Raw genomic sequence first — 13,966 nt, 5'->3', positions numbered from 1 at the left:
TACACATTTTCAAACTCACATAATACACAAAAATTATTTTGAGACTGACTATAGCTGTAAACAGAAGCTAAAACCACAAAGAATTAACAAGAAAATACAGGATAATATCTTTACATCCTTGGATTTGGCAAAAATTGCTCAGACCGGTCACAGAAAGAAATAACCATAAAAAATAATTAGTAGTCTTCATAAAATATTCTGCTTGTCAAAAGACATTATTAATAAAACGAGTAGACAAGACACAGTCTAGAAAATATTCACAAAACATATCTGACAAAGAACTTCTGTCAATATATAAAAGGACTCGTCCTACAACTCCTTAATTTAAAAAAGTGAACAGTCAAATTCATTTTAAAAGGCAAAATACTTGAACACATATTTCACAAATGAAAACACGCACCTAATAAATAGCATGTGAAAAAGAGCTCAATCTCATTAGTCCTCAGGGAAATGGAAATTAAAATCACAATGAGATACCACTATATATCCATCCGAATGATTAAAATTTAAAAGAATGACAGCTAAATGTTAGCAAGGATGTGGAGTAACTGGGATTCTCATCCCAGTTGTTATATGTTATGTAATACTGGAGATACTATATTTTTAAAACATATATATATATATGCTGGGCTACAAAATGGTACAACCACTTGGAAAAATGGCCTGACAGTATCATACAATTAACATAGAGCTACACTTTGACTTAGCAGTTTCATTCTTAAGTATTTATCCAAGAAAAATGAAAGCATAGACCCATTTAAAAAATGCTTATACAAGAATGTTCACAGCAGCTTTTTTTCTTTCACAGCAGCTAAAACCCAGGAAAAATAACTCAGTGTCCCTCAATCAGTAAGACCCACTTAACAATGGTCCTTCTACTGTAAGAATCATTATTATCACAATGGAACACTACTCAGCAATAATAAATAAGGAATTACTCAACAACGTGGATGAACCTCATTAACATTAGTATGTGGAGTGAAAGAAGACAGATTCAAAAGAGTATGTAAATTTCTATTTATGTGAGTTTCTAGAACAGGCAAAAATAATCAAAAGTGAAAAGTTCAAAAGTGTGGATGTTTGTAAATGGGGGTAACTAGGAAGAGACAGGAGGGAACTTTCTGGGGAGATGAAAATGTTCTGTATTGTGATAGGGTGTAGGTGATTTGGGAGTATTCATTTGTCTAAACTGTACAATTGACATTTGTATATTTTAATGTGTAGAAATTACCCAAAAGAACTAACAGTAAAAATTATTATAATTGAGAGCACTACTGTTATAATGGGGAGAACTACAGATGAAACAAGAATGGTAGAATATTAATAATTGTTTAATTAGGAGGTTGGATACATGGGGGTTTACCCTACTGTTCTGTTCACTTTGTATGCTCTGGAAATTTTTCATTATAAAAGTTTTTAAAATGTAATCGTTGACATATAATTCCTTTTGAATATAGCAAGACCCATTGAATATTACCTAGTTTTAATTAGCTAGAGGTTAAAAATGGAAAATCAAGTAGCTTGGGTCATAAATGTGTTTTTCTTTATTTCTTGGATCATTTTCATTTGTTTCAATGTTCAAAATAGAATAGAGGTCATCACTGTAATGCCGTCACGGTAATGCACTTTAGAACTAACATTTCCTCTGAGAACATACTAAACAGTTCTGATTTTATTGGAAAATTCACAAGTCTTCATGCTAGAAAATTGTATGAGAATATATTTGTTAAACCCAAAAGATTAAATGGTCTTTTTTTTTTTTTTTTTTAATGGTCTGGTTTTTTAAAGCAGTGTATAGTTCCCTCTGAACTGTACACTTAAAAATGGTTAGGATGTTAAATTTTATGTTATATGTATTTCAGTACAATTTTAAAATTTGTATGTAATTTTAAAAATTCTAAATGAAGAGTTGAAATGGTTTTGTTTTTCTTCCACATACTCAATAATTATTTCTCTTGTCCTGGGATGTCACATGGTACTCACTATTACAATTCTGAGAAATAAAATGCTCTTTAAAAATTTTCAAATAATTATCCTCAAGTATCCAACAAGCGAAGATCTGGGATACAATACTCCTTGAAATGTATAAACATAAATGTTTCATGAACAGTTGAGTCATCTGTAAACTTCTTGATGAGTTTAATTTTAGCAGCTTGTTTTATATCAGCCTTTTTATTTCATCATTTAAAAACCCTAATTTGGAGGTGGGAGGCCAGAAGAAGAAACAGGATAGATTTCTTGTAAAAAAAAAACAACAAAAAAAAAACATTTCAGTATAAGTTCACTGAAGCAATCCTTAGAGAAAGAGGTGGAATTGTAGAACTGACTTTTAATAAGGTTCTGATTTGGATTTTCTTCAAGTATGTAAGCATCCACACTGGAATGTCTCTGGCTGGGCTACTGGGGGAGGTTTTGAAATCTGTTTCCTGGGAACACGGTGGTTTTAGAAACGGTACAGATATTCCTCCAGGGCAGTTTTGGGCAACCAGGCAGCAGGAACAACTCAGAGGTCCCAGCCAGGTGGAGTGGGAGTTTTCTGGAATGAATGAACAGCCACCACTATTTTCTGTCCTTGAGTCACTTGGTTGGAGATGTAAAGTCTTGAGGGGAAGAATCTGATTGGTGTAGGTCTTGAGCCTGCCCCTGGCTGTTTGGGGGTGACAGGATGTTTCTTCTAGAAAGAACCTCCAGGAACTCCTTCAGCCTTCTCCGTGATAGGGCAGGGTGTCTCCAATTACTGGACATGTTGGGGGAAATGAAATTCCACAGGAGAAAAGCGTGCTGTTCTCTAGGAAATGGAGGCTGGATCTACTTCTGAGGGGAAGGCTGTTCAGAAGGGACTTCTCTAATATGTCTACAGTTTACCCATCCATTTTATTTATTTATACATTCTCAGGTTCCTCCAGCCCAAGGAGATGACCATGTCTTAAGTTCCTGTTTATCTCAACCACCATTGTAACATTGGACATAGAGTTGGTAGGTTAGGATGAAAGAAAAACCTCTACTCAACTGGTTTAAATCTTACAGAAACTGATTATTTTACTTAACAACAAATCCTGAGATCAGATGGTTGGTTGAGTCAGTGGCTGAGCAATCGTATCAAAGACCAACATTAATTTCATCTTTCTGCTCTGCCATTTTAAGTGTGTCGGTCACTGGATGGCTGCCATAGCTCCAAGCTTCAAATACCCACACTCCACTGTCCAGAGGCAGAACAAAAGGATTATTGTGTCCTAGTGTCTCTTTTCAAGAGCTAAGAAACCTTTCTCAGAAGTCTCTCAACAGATTTCTCTTCATGCCTCATTGGTCAGAACTGGGTCACGTGCCTTTTTTGGCCAGTTACCATCAAGAAAATGGAATTTTCACAACTGACTTAATCACAACAGCTGTGAAGGGGGTCAGCCTTCCCAAAAGCTCATGGTCACAAAGAGTAAAATGGGTAGCAGAACAAAGCTGGGTGAAGTTTTGTGGACATTAGTCATATTTGTAGCTCCCTTTATTTGAGAAATGTCCCACATTATGAGTTCTGCCTATCCAAGATTGGAGCAGAACTCCCTTCCCAGTAAGCAGGCAGGTCGCCTGGACTCCAGCAATCAGACACACCTGCACAGGCTTGAATTCAGACTGGAGGAATTAGGTGACAGGCAGGATCCATTTTTCAGTGAATGTGGAGGACCACTGCAGAAAGGGTCTAGTTTTCAGAGACAGCTGAGTGGTCGCGTCCTGTGCATAGCATCAGTGCTGAAAGTGGCAGTGGCCAGGGGCTCCAGCGATGCAGTGTGGTGATGTAATGTGGCTCTTGTTCCAGGTTATGTTGCCTCCAAGCCTGATCTCCATCCCTCCTGGGGATTCTGTGAGCTCCCTAGTAAATTCCTTTCTGGCTTAAACTAACTAGCACGAGTGGTTTCTATTGTTCATTACCAGGAACTCTGCAAGGAGGAAGTGAAGAATACTTGTTGGGTAGGCAAAACTGTGTCTCCTACAGTAGGGACTTGGCATTGCAAAACACTAGGGGCTGTATTCTGTGGGCTGCACCCCACTTACAGAGAGTAAAATGTAAACAATGCCCCAGAAGTTGTGCCCTGCTGCCAGACTTGGCTTCCTGTCTCCACTACCTTCCTTGGGATGAAAATCTGCTCTTACTATCTTTTTCCTTCAGTGTTTTCACCAAACGCTTCATGCCCTGAGAATTTCCCGTCTCAGCCTAGTGGATAGGTGCAACCTAATATTGTGTGGAAGAAATCACAGACTAGGCTAGCCAAGCCAAGCATAAATGAAAAGATTTTAAAAATTGAGATGCTATATATGCTTGATTTTGTATCCTCTTACAAAGATAATGTAGCTTACCTGCAATTTCCTTAACATTTTTATTAAACGAAAAGGATTATGGCAACATTAATGAAACTTGCAATAGCAGAAAGAACAACTGCACTCAGAGTTCTGCCCCCTCCCCGCCTTGATAGACCTACTTGTGCCTCTTAACATTCTATTACTTGCATATCTCAAATAATATCTCAATGTGTCAACTGTGCCTTTATATTTGTTAAGTGGGTACAACATGTTTTACCCAATCACCAATCACCACACACTAGATATTTAGTAGGTTTCCAGCTTACCAACATTCTTATATTAATTTTGTATTCAATAGGCATAAAATCTTGTCCTTCCTTTGGGTAATGCAAATCACCAAATCATATAAATATTTTGAATGATTTTTCCTGGCCCAGTTGTTTTACATTGTTACCAGCAACCTACGTTTGGACATCAGTTTCACTACACCATCGCCAGCAACAAGTACATTTTAAATATTTTATTAACTTAATAAAACCAAAATTGAATCTGATTGCTCTTTTATTTTGTATATATTGGTTACTATTGAGATTTTCCTACGATTCTGATTATGAAGACTCCCTCATTCAGCATTGTCATAGACTGTTCCAAGACAGAGTCAGCGCACCAGGCTCATGGATTGTAAATGTAATAAAGACATGCACTAATCAAGAACGTTTCAGAAAGTGCCATGTGGTTTTTTTCAGGAGCTGGTTTTAGACAGAATTAATCCTTCTCTAGGGTTATTATATTGGATTGTCCTAGTTATGTCAAAGGATGGGGGAGGGGAGTTCTTCATTTGTCTGCACATTGCTAAACATTTAATTCTAAATTTTCTGCTTAGTATATAATAAAAAATGTCACCAAGTTTGTGGCAGTAAATGTAAATTGTAATTTTGACATTTAAAAAACTTGAAATAGATTAATATTACAGAAATACATTGGTTCTCTGTGACATCCCTTCCCAAAAATAAACCTGCTATTTTTTAGGCAGATTACTCCTCCTTTTTTTTTTTTTTTTTTTCTTATTTCTCTGTTAAAAAACATAAGCACTTAAAAAAAACTTAACCATGAAAAGGAATTTACATTTTGGTGAACATGACTTATTTTTAAATGCTAATATAGAATTTCTCACAGAAAGCCAGGGTCTTGGAAAACAGAATGTTATTTTTTGAATCACATTTTGAAATGAGAGATTAATTGTAACTCTTGTGGGAGGACAAGCAAAAAGTAACTAAAATTGTTTTTGGCTCCCAGAGTGCATCAGTGGAAATGTTCTAACCCGTGCCTCTAAATCCATTCTTTTCTTCACAGAGATTCCTCTGAATAAAAACTGCATGGTGGTGGCCATTAAATATGCCCCGGCTTGATACCCTCTGCTCTGCCCCCTGGTGGCCAGAGTCTGCCGTTATTGCTTCCTGCACATAAACTGACCCCTTTCTGTCCCAAAGTCACCTTCCGCCACTTCTCCCACCCTCACTCATCCCAGCCTCAGGTATGCACCTAAGCTGGTCTGGTTGAGGAGCGGGCTTTGCTTCCTCAAAACGTTACAGCCACCACCTCACTGTCACTCTGATAAATTCACACCCTCAGGATCTTACAGCCCCTTTTTCTGAAAAACTCTACACAGGTTACCCAGGCCCTGGTTCAAAGGACATTTAAGTGACACAAGCAAGGTATTGTGCCTAAACAAAGTCTACCCCCCCATCCCATCTTCAATAGTTGGGACAGCTGGATAGCCACATGCGAAAGAATGAAGTATGACCAAGCCCTATACCATATATAAAATTTTACTCAAAATGGACCAAAGCCTTCTAAATGTAAGAACTAAAACTATACAACTCTTAGAAGAAAACAGGAAACAAAATCTTCATGACTTTGGATTTGATAAGGGATTCTTAGATATGACACCAAAATCACAAGCAACAAAAGAAAAAACAATGTGGGACTGGACTAGCAGTGCGGCCAACCATCCTGTACGAATATATAAACGAGCCGCACCTGCTCTTTAACCCATTGAAGCTCCAGGAGCCGAAGAGGTGACCCTCTCTAGGAGGTGACTGTTACCTCTGCACTTGCCACACAAGCTCCCTGTTAGCTTCTGGGTGGGCTGTCTCCTCCCAGTGCCTGGAGGCACGCTCCCTGACAGGCCTTTTCTGGTCAACCCTGGTTTCTCACCCTCTGTCTCCTTCCTGCGCCACTTTCTTCTCTCTCAGGGCGCCTAGAACCCACTTTATTTCACAGACCCCCGAGCCGAGACCCGAGGAGCTCCCATGAAAATTCCCACATTACAAAGCAGTTCTGGGAAAGATGTGAGGCTGGACCTCAGGCTCCCCGTCTGCAGCCCAGGGCTCCTCTCAGGGGTAGTTCACACAGGTCTGGGCTTACCAGAGACTTGGCAGGCTGGCTGGTGACCCCTGCATGTGCTTGTTTGCTGGAGCGGATTTGCAGAAGAGCTTTGGCTTGTGCTGACAGGAAAGGGGGAACGTGTTGGTGCTGAGAGGGAAAAATGGAGACAGGGAAATGAGAGGGATGGAGGAGAGGCCACAGTCAGCCAGGCCTGTGGATAGGGTGTGAGCCCCCCAGGGTGGCTCAGGGGAGAAGCCTAGGGTACGCAGTTTGTGACTGGCTGTGTGGGACTCTGGGCTGGGTCGCGCTGTCTCAGGGCCCAGAGACAAAATGCAGACAGAACCCAGAGGGCCTGTCCCCCCTCGGGGCGGCACCGCTGGGGAAGATGGTGGTACCACAGGCCCCTACGGAAGGGCTCGGGCAGGTGGGCAGCGAGGACCCTTGTGATGGTGGGGGTGGGGGCCGTAAGCTGACTTGGTCCTGAGCACAGGTGAGACAGACAGCACAGCCATAGGCACCACCAGCAATGACTGCCGGGAGATGGGCTGGGAGGTCGGAGGGGCCTGGGGTACCACCAGTGGAAGGACATCCTGCCTTGTGAGGGTTATACCTGACCTAATGTCATGTGCTGAAGCCCACATCCATTTGTTCATTTATTTAACAGACATTTATTGACATCTCCCTGCATGTTCAACCGCCATTCTCCTAGTGAGCACACCAGAACGTGAGCCAGAGGGACCAGATCTGCGACCTTAGGGGTGGGACAGTTCTTGCTGCTCGCTCAGCCTTCCCCTTCTCTTCCGGGGGTGGGCCTGCCCGTGAACAAGAAGTATACTATACTGGGGAGGGGAGGTATTTTGGGATATCTTTTAAAATTTCCTACATGGGGCATGAATCTTTCCTCTTGGTAAGATTCTTGCAAGCAAGGACTGTATGCTGGCCGGGGACTCCTGGACGGAGTGCTAGGGGGCCAAGAGGATGCCGCCTGGTCAGGGTGAGCTTTCCTCACGGCGACTGACCTCAGTGTGGGTCCTGGCGGGTCAACTGCTCTGTCCGGAGCTGCTCTAGGAGACCGGCTGCTACAAGATACAGTCACAAGGCCTCTTAAGAACTTGAGCCACTTAGTGCAAAGCTTGGCGGAGCTCCATAATGTGGGTGCGAGGCCAAAGAGGAGGTGGCGGAGCACAGTTGGCAGGATGGGGGTGGGGGTGGGGAGCTTGGCCTCCGCGGTTCAATTAGAGGGCAGGGGAAGAGGGGTCAGTGGAGACTGGAGCAGCTGGGCAGGCGGCAGGCAGAGAGCAGCAGGGGCCTAGAGGAGCGAGGGGGGTCCCCACCCCTGACATTTCAGAAACCGAGCTGCTCTGAACACTGCAGTCTAAGCCCAAGAATTCCTTCTCTTGAGTTGGAGCTCTCAAAATCAAAATGGTTGCAAAATTGAAAATTTCTTTTTCTTTCCATACCCCAGTAAGAACAGAGATGCTGAAATACCATATAAGAGAAAACTATAAGTCAATTATACCTCCGTTAAGGTAAAAATTTAAAAACAAAATATATAAAAAGTTTAAAGGGACTGTGATGGACACCCTGTTTATTTTTAAAATCTCTTGGTGTGAACTTAGGAAATGCCGAGAAAGAATAACTTCACCAAGACTTCCAGTGCTGAAAGCCACTTTTCTTGGTTAGTGAAGGCCAGTCCACTGGTTTGCAAGTTTCAGACAGAAATTGTTTTATCCAGACTATGTTGTGGAATAATCATCCTGTTTATGTCCCAGTTGATATTTCCTCTGTATTTGTATCACAACTCTTTATCTATGAGCCTTGCAGAAATGAAATAGGAAGTGAGAGAGTGAAGTGGTTTATTATAAACTCTATTTTGAGATCATCATTGAGTCTCATGCAGTTGTAAGAAGTAATATAAAGAGGTCCTGAGAAGTCCCAAGTACACATTGCCCAATTTCCTTTTTTTTTTTTTTAATTTAGTGAGAGGAGGAGAGGCAGAGACAGACTGCTGTTTGTGCCCCGACTGGGATCCACCCAGCAAGCCCACTAGGAGGTGATGCTCTGCCTATCTGGACTGTTGTTCCATTACTCAGCAACCAAGCTCTTCTTAGCACCTGAGGTGGAGGCCATTGGAGCCATCCTCAACACCCAGGGCCAACTTGCTCCAATTGAGCCATAGCTGCACAAGGGTACGATACGAGAGAGAGAGAAAGAGAAGTGAGAGAGGGAGAGGTGGAGAAGCAGATGGGTGCTTCTCCTGTTGCCCTGACTGGGAATTGAACCTGGGATTTCCACACACTACGCTCTACCACTGAGCCAACTGGCCAGGGCCCCAATTTCCTTAATCTTGACATCTTGCAGAACTATATAGCACAATATCACAGCCAGGATAGTGACATTGATACAGTCTATCACCACATTCAGATCCCCTCTGTTTCACGTGGACATGTGTGTGCATGTAATTCTAGGAAATGCATAATGTTCCAATGAACACTTCAATGAGCTCCAGTGAAGAAAAGCACTTTGCAAAAAGAAAGAAAAAGGACAAACGATTATCATGAAGTTTTAATTTTTTGTGTGACTATTACTTTTGCCATCTTGGTAAGAAATATTGTGTACCCTATTGAGTAATACCTTTCATCTGAGTAGCATAAAGAATTGTGTGACCCTTCTCATCCCAATGAACATGTGTGCTGAACATCTTCAGGCAACTCATTGCTATCATCACCCAGGAGAACCAGGAGGCCTGTCTCTCCTGGAGACTTGAGCCCTCGGGTTGCACCCTTCTCTGGGGCTGCCAGTTGTGTGGGGGGCCACCTGTGCACAGGAGTTGTTAGCACAACATGAGAGTCTTCAGGAACAAACGACTGACAGGTCAGGTTCTTCTCCCCCTCTGTCCTTTAGCAGTGCTTCCTCTAGCCTCTCCCACCACCCTGCCTTTCTCAAGGACAGTGGCCAGCCAGGCTACACTTGGTCCTCATTATCTGGCTCTCACAATTAAGCCACTTCCAAAATCTCTAACCCTCAGCCTCCTCTCTCTCTACAAACTCCTCCCATAGAATTCTAGAGCTTGGCTATTCTGAGAGTCATTTTGTTCAAATGCCACATCTCACAGATGAGAAAACTGCAGTTATTAATTGACATGTTCCCAGGCACACCGCTAGAGTGGCAGAAGTGGCATATGAATTAAAGTCTCCTGACACCAGTCCAGAGCTCAATCTACTGTAGGACGTTCTCAGTTCTTTCCCTCAAACCACCTCATCTGTTTTGGGCATTGCATGACCTCTGCCCTCCAGCTTCCCCTAAACCTAACAGCCCAGCACCCTCTCCCCTCCCCTTCCTTCCCCATCACCCCAGGCCTGGGGCCTGCCCCTTCAGACTTTATCCTCTGGCATCCCCAGTCCTGGTCATCCCCATCCACACTATTTCTGCTCTTCTTTCTGAGCCATGAGACATTGTATAGAAAGCTACAGAAGTGTCCCAAAGAGATCCACCATGAACTTGAGCAATGGAAAACAGGAGGCAGGAGGGAATGGGCAGATTCATTTCATTTTCTTTGTTCCTCCTGTGGGCTACTCCATGGTCACCTCCTCTTTTCAGTCCTTCCAGTGCGGCATAAATATCTCTGCTGAGTGCCCAGGCTTTCTAAGGGGAAGGGACTACCCAAAGTCAGGGTACAGAGACAGGGAGGTGCAGGGAGTGTCCAGGGAATGGCAGTAGTTGGTTTGGCTGAGTACCTGGTCTGTGTAGATGTGTGGCCTCTGGAATCAGACTAGTTGGGCTTGAATTCTAGATTCACTATTTTCCCCAACTGTGTGACCTGGGCAAGTGAAACTAAACCTCAATTTCCTTGCATGTAAAATGAGAATAATAGTAGGACTCCAGGGTTGAAAGATTTGCTGATTTAAATTCATCAAAGCATTTAACATAGGGTCTGTTATAACCCCTAACTAAGACCTAGTTATTATAGTAAGATAGAAGTGCACGGCACAGTGGATCTGGGATTTGATTGGCTGGTCGATGGACAGACATTGAGAGCTTGTAAGCAGAGATGGGTGCATCCAGGACTGTGGTGTATAACAGTCACTTTGGTTGTTGAGCACAGGGTGAATTTGGAGTAGAAGGAGAATGAGCGAGGTCATAGGGGCCAGTTGGAGAGGAGATATAAAAAGTGCCCAAGCTGCCCTGGCCGGTTGGCTCAGTGGTAGAGCATCGGCCTGGCGTGTAGAAGTCCCGGGTTCGATTCCCGGCCAGGGCACACAGGAGAAGCGCCCACTGCTTCTCCACACCTCCCCCTCTCCTTCCTCTCTGTCTCTCTCTTCCCCTCCCGCAACCGAGGCTCCATTGGAGCAAAGATGGCCTGGGCTCTGGGGATGGCTCCTTGGCCTCTGCCTCAGGCGCTAGAGTGGCTCTGGTCGCAACAGAGCGACGCCCCGGAGGGGCAGAGCATCGCCCCCTGGTGGGCAGAGCATTGCCCCTGGTGGGCGTGCCGGGTGGATCCCGGTCCGGCGCATGCGGGAATCTGTCTGTCTCTCCCCGTTTCCAGCTTCAGAAAAAATACAAAAAAGGGAAAAAAACAAAATAAAAAGTGCCCAAGCTGACATGTGAACAGGAGGAGGGACGTCCAGGAGAGCATCATGAGTCTGTGAGACTTATCTCCGGGTCGCGCAGAGAGTCCACTCTATTCCTTCTGCTCTGAAAGTCAAGGCTTCTTCTTACATCTCTGCTTCCTGCTGGGTTGTGACTGAGGCTGCCAGACAGGGAACTCTGGCCTTCACTAGGCCTGGGGCCTCCATGCTGGTGGCTGCGCGTTACAGCTTCCAAACTCTGAAAAACTGAACCCATTCCCTGTGCGCTCATCCCCTGCAAGTGAATCAGAACATCTGGGTGGGTGCTGGGCAGACGTAGTTTTTGAAACTTCCCACATGGGTCTAATGGCAGGCAGAACTGAGCGGCAGTGAGACCCGGGACCATGGCCCCGCCTCCTCAGGTAGCAGCAAACCACAGCACCCTGCCTTGTATGTAGAGCATTACTTTCAGTTCTTTTGATCCAGTCAGGACAAGCAACCTGCAAAATTATCAGGAGACGCTCTTCATTAGTTCACTCAGACCACTGTGGCAGACATCCTTAGCATCTACCCAGCATCCATGGCCCCTTCTTCCTGCTAAACAGACTCCAGTTTGGTTCAGATTGTGGTGGCAAGATGCTCAGAGAAGATGGGCTTCTCCCCTCAACCCCAAGGTGTGAAACGATTGATCTAAGTCAATCATTTTTAGAGTAATTTCATTCATCTCTGGCGGAACTGGGCATGTGACCCAGTTCTGGCCAATGAGATGTAAGAAGAACACAGTTGAAGACTTCTGGGAATTTTTTTTTCCTGTGTAAAGAAATGCATATGAAGAGGGCCCTGCCCCTCTTTCCCTTCCTTGCTTTGAGACTCTATCATGTAAGAATGCACGGGCCAGTGCTGCCACAGCCAGAGCACGTGGGAGGCAGGACTGACAGACACTCCTAATGCCAACCCCGAGCTGCAAGGCCAACCCTGAAGCAGCCTACCTGGAGATTTATTATCAAACAAAATAATAAACGTCCTTGGTACATAAGCTACCTTTGATGGGATATTTTGTTATTTGCAGTCTAGAGCTTTCAAGAGATTCAGGCATGCTCACTAATAATGTCTCACAGGTGAGCTTAACAAAGACTAGGGGATTGCTGATTGTCTTTTTCAATATACAGGAGGTACAACAGCCATTCTTTCAGACAAAGCAATTCATAGTTAAGACTCCTACTGAGTCAATCCCTGAAAACTGGAACTTCTCTCCTCCAGTGCAAAGCTAGGTAGTCAGAGATTTCATAATCAACTGGTAATTAAGTGGACCTCATTCGTGAGCAGCCCTATCAACACTTGACTTGGCTGCTCTCAGAGAATGTGGCCTGGGGTGGTGGGAAAGCTGTGGAGGGATAATGCGTTTAAAGGCAAAGTATCCTTAAGGTGCACCCGTAATAGCTGAGCCTCATTAAATACAGAATCTTCATGTAAGCTTTTTCAGCTAATAAGTTTTAGAACCATTCCACAGTCCTGTGCCTATCTAGTTCCATGAAGTTAGTTAATTTTGAATGCATTATAAATTTCCGCCAACTTGAATTTTAATGTATTCGTTCCTTTAAATCTGTATGCAAAGATTGCATAGGCTATCAATTTGATGAACTCCTCACAGGGATTATGTGATAAATATAATTAACGCATTGAAATTCTGTATTTACAAAAGCAGAAAGTGTCTTGAAGTGAATATTAGAATTCTAAATTGGTGATTTTTATTCTATGCCAGAAGCAATTTTTTCCCTCTGTGAGTCACGTTTCTGTTCTGGTCATAAAAATCATTGGGGAAACTGTAAGCACTAAAGAAGTATTTATTTAAACTGTATCTTTTCAAGAATATATTTAATATATATATATAATCAGAATAAGCTATAGACATTAAATATGAGGTGTGTGGGATGTAAACTGTAATATAAACTATAAAATACACTGGGAGATTGTGTGGATAAAAGTATTATGAGTTCATCATTTTGTTACATGTTTGCATCTTGGAGTGTGTAAGATTATATTACCCATCCAACCATCTATATAATTCTCACCTTAACTCAAAACCCAGAAACCCAGGAAGCATTTTTAAGTGAGCGTAAAGATTCTTAAGTTCTTGATCTCTGTTGCCTCACACAGGACATACTGCAGATAAGTAAGGGGAGCAAATTAAGAGAACACTTTAACAGATTCAGCAGCTTAGGAGGTACCTCTCAATGCTGTGAATCACAGGCATCAGCCTGAAGAAATTGTATTTATACATTTACAATAGCAGATGGCACTCTGGACTTGGGCATCAAAAATACCAGGCATCAGATCACTTTCCTACCTGTGTGAATGTGCGCAGTTTTCACCACTCTCAAATTGGGATAATAATCCCTAAACTGACTACCTCTCAGGCTTATTATAAACACAAAACAAAACAATAAAAATAAAATGCTCCAAATGAAAAAGCAATTTGTTAACTATAAAGTGCTTTATGAATGTCATACTTACAATTAATAGTTTGTTTCTCCCTTTAATCTCTCTAAGGTATTAAAAATGTCAACAACTTTGTTTTTAAAATAATTCCACTTACAAGCTTAACTATATCAAATTCTGTTAAATAGCCATTAGGTAACTGTGGAGAATTAGCCAGGTCAATATAATAAGCCACTACTATGATAGCCTCAATACTTTTCCATATCGTGCCCTTCAGCGAA

The sequence above is a fragment of the Saccopteryx leptura genome, chromosome 3 (genome assembly GCF_036850995.1).
Source record: "Saccopteryx leptura isolate mSacLep1 chromosome 3, mSacLep1_pri_phased_curated, whole genome shotgun sequence".
Taxonomy (NCBI): domain Eukaryota; kingdom Metazoa; phylum Chordata; class Mammalia; order Chiroptera; family Emballonuridae; genus Saccopteryx; species Saccopteryx leptura.
This window is presented reverse-complemented; position numbering follows the sequence as displayed.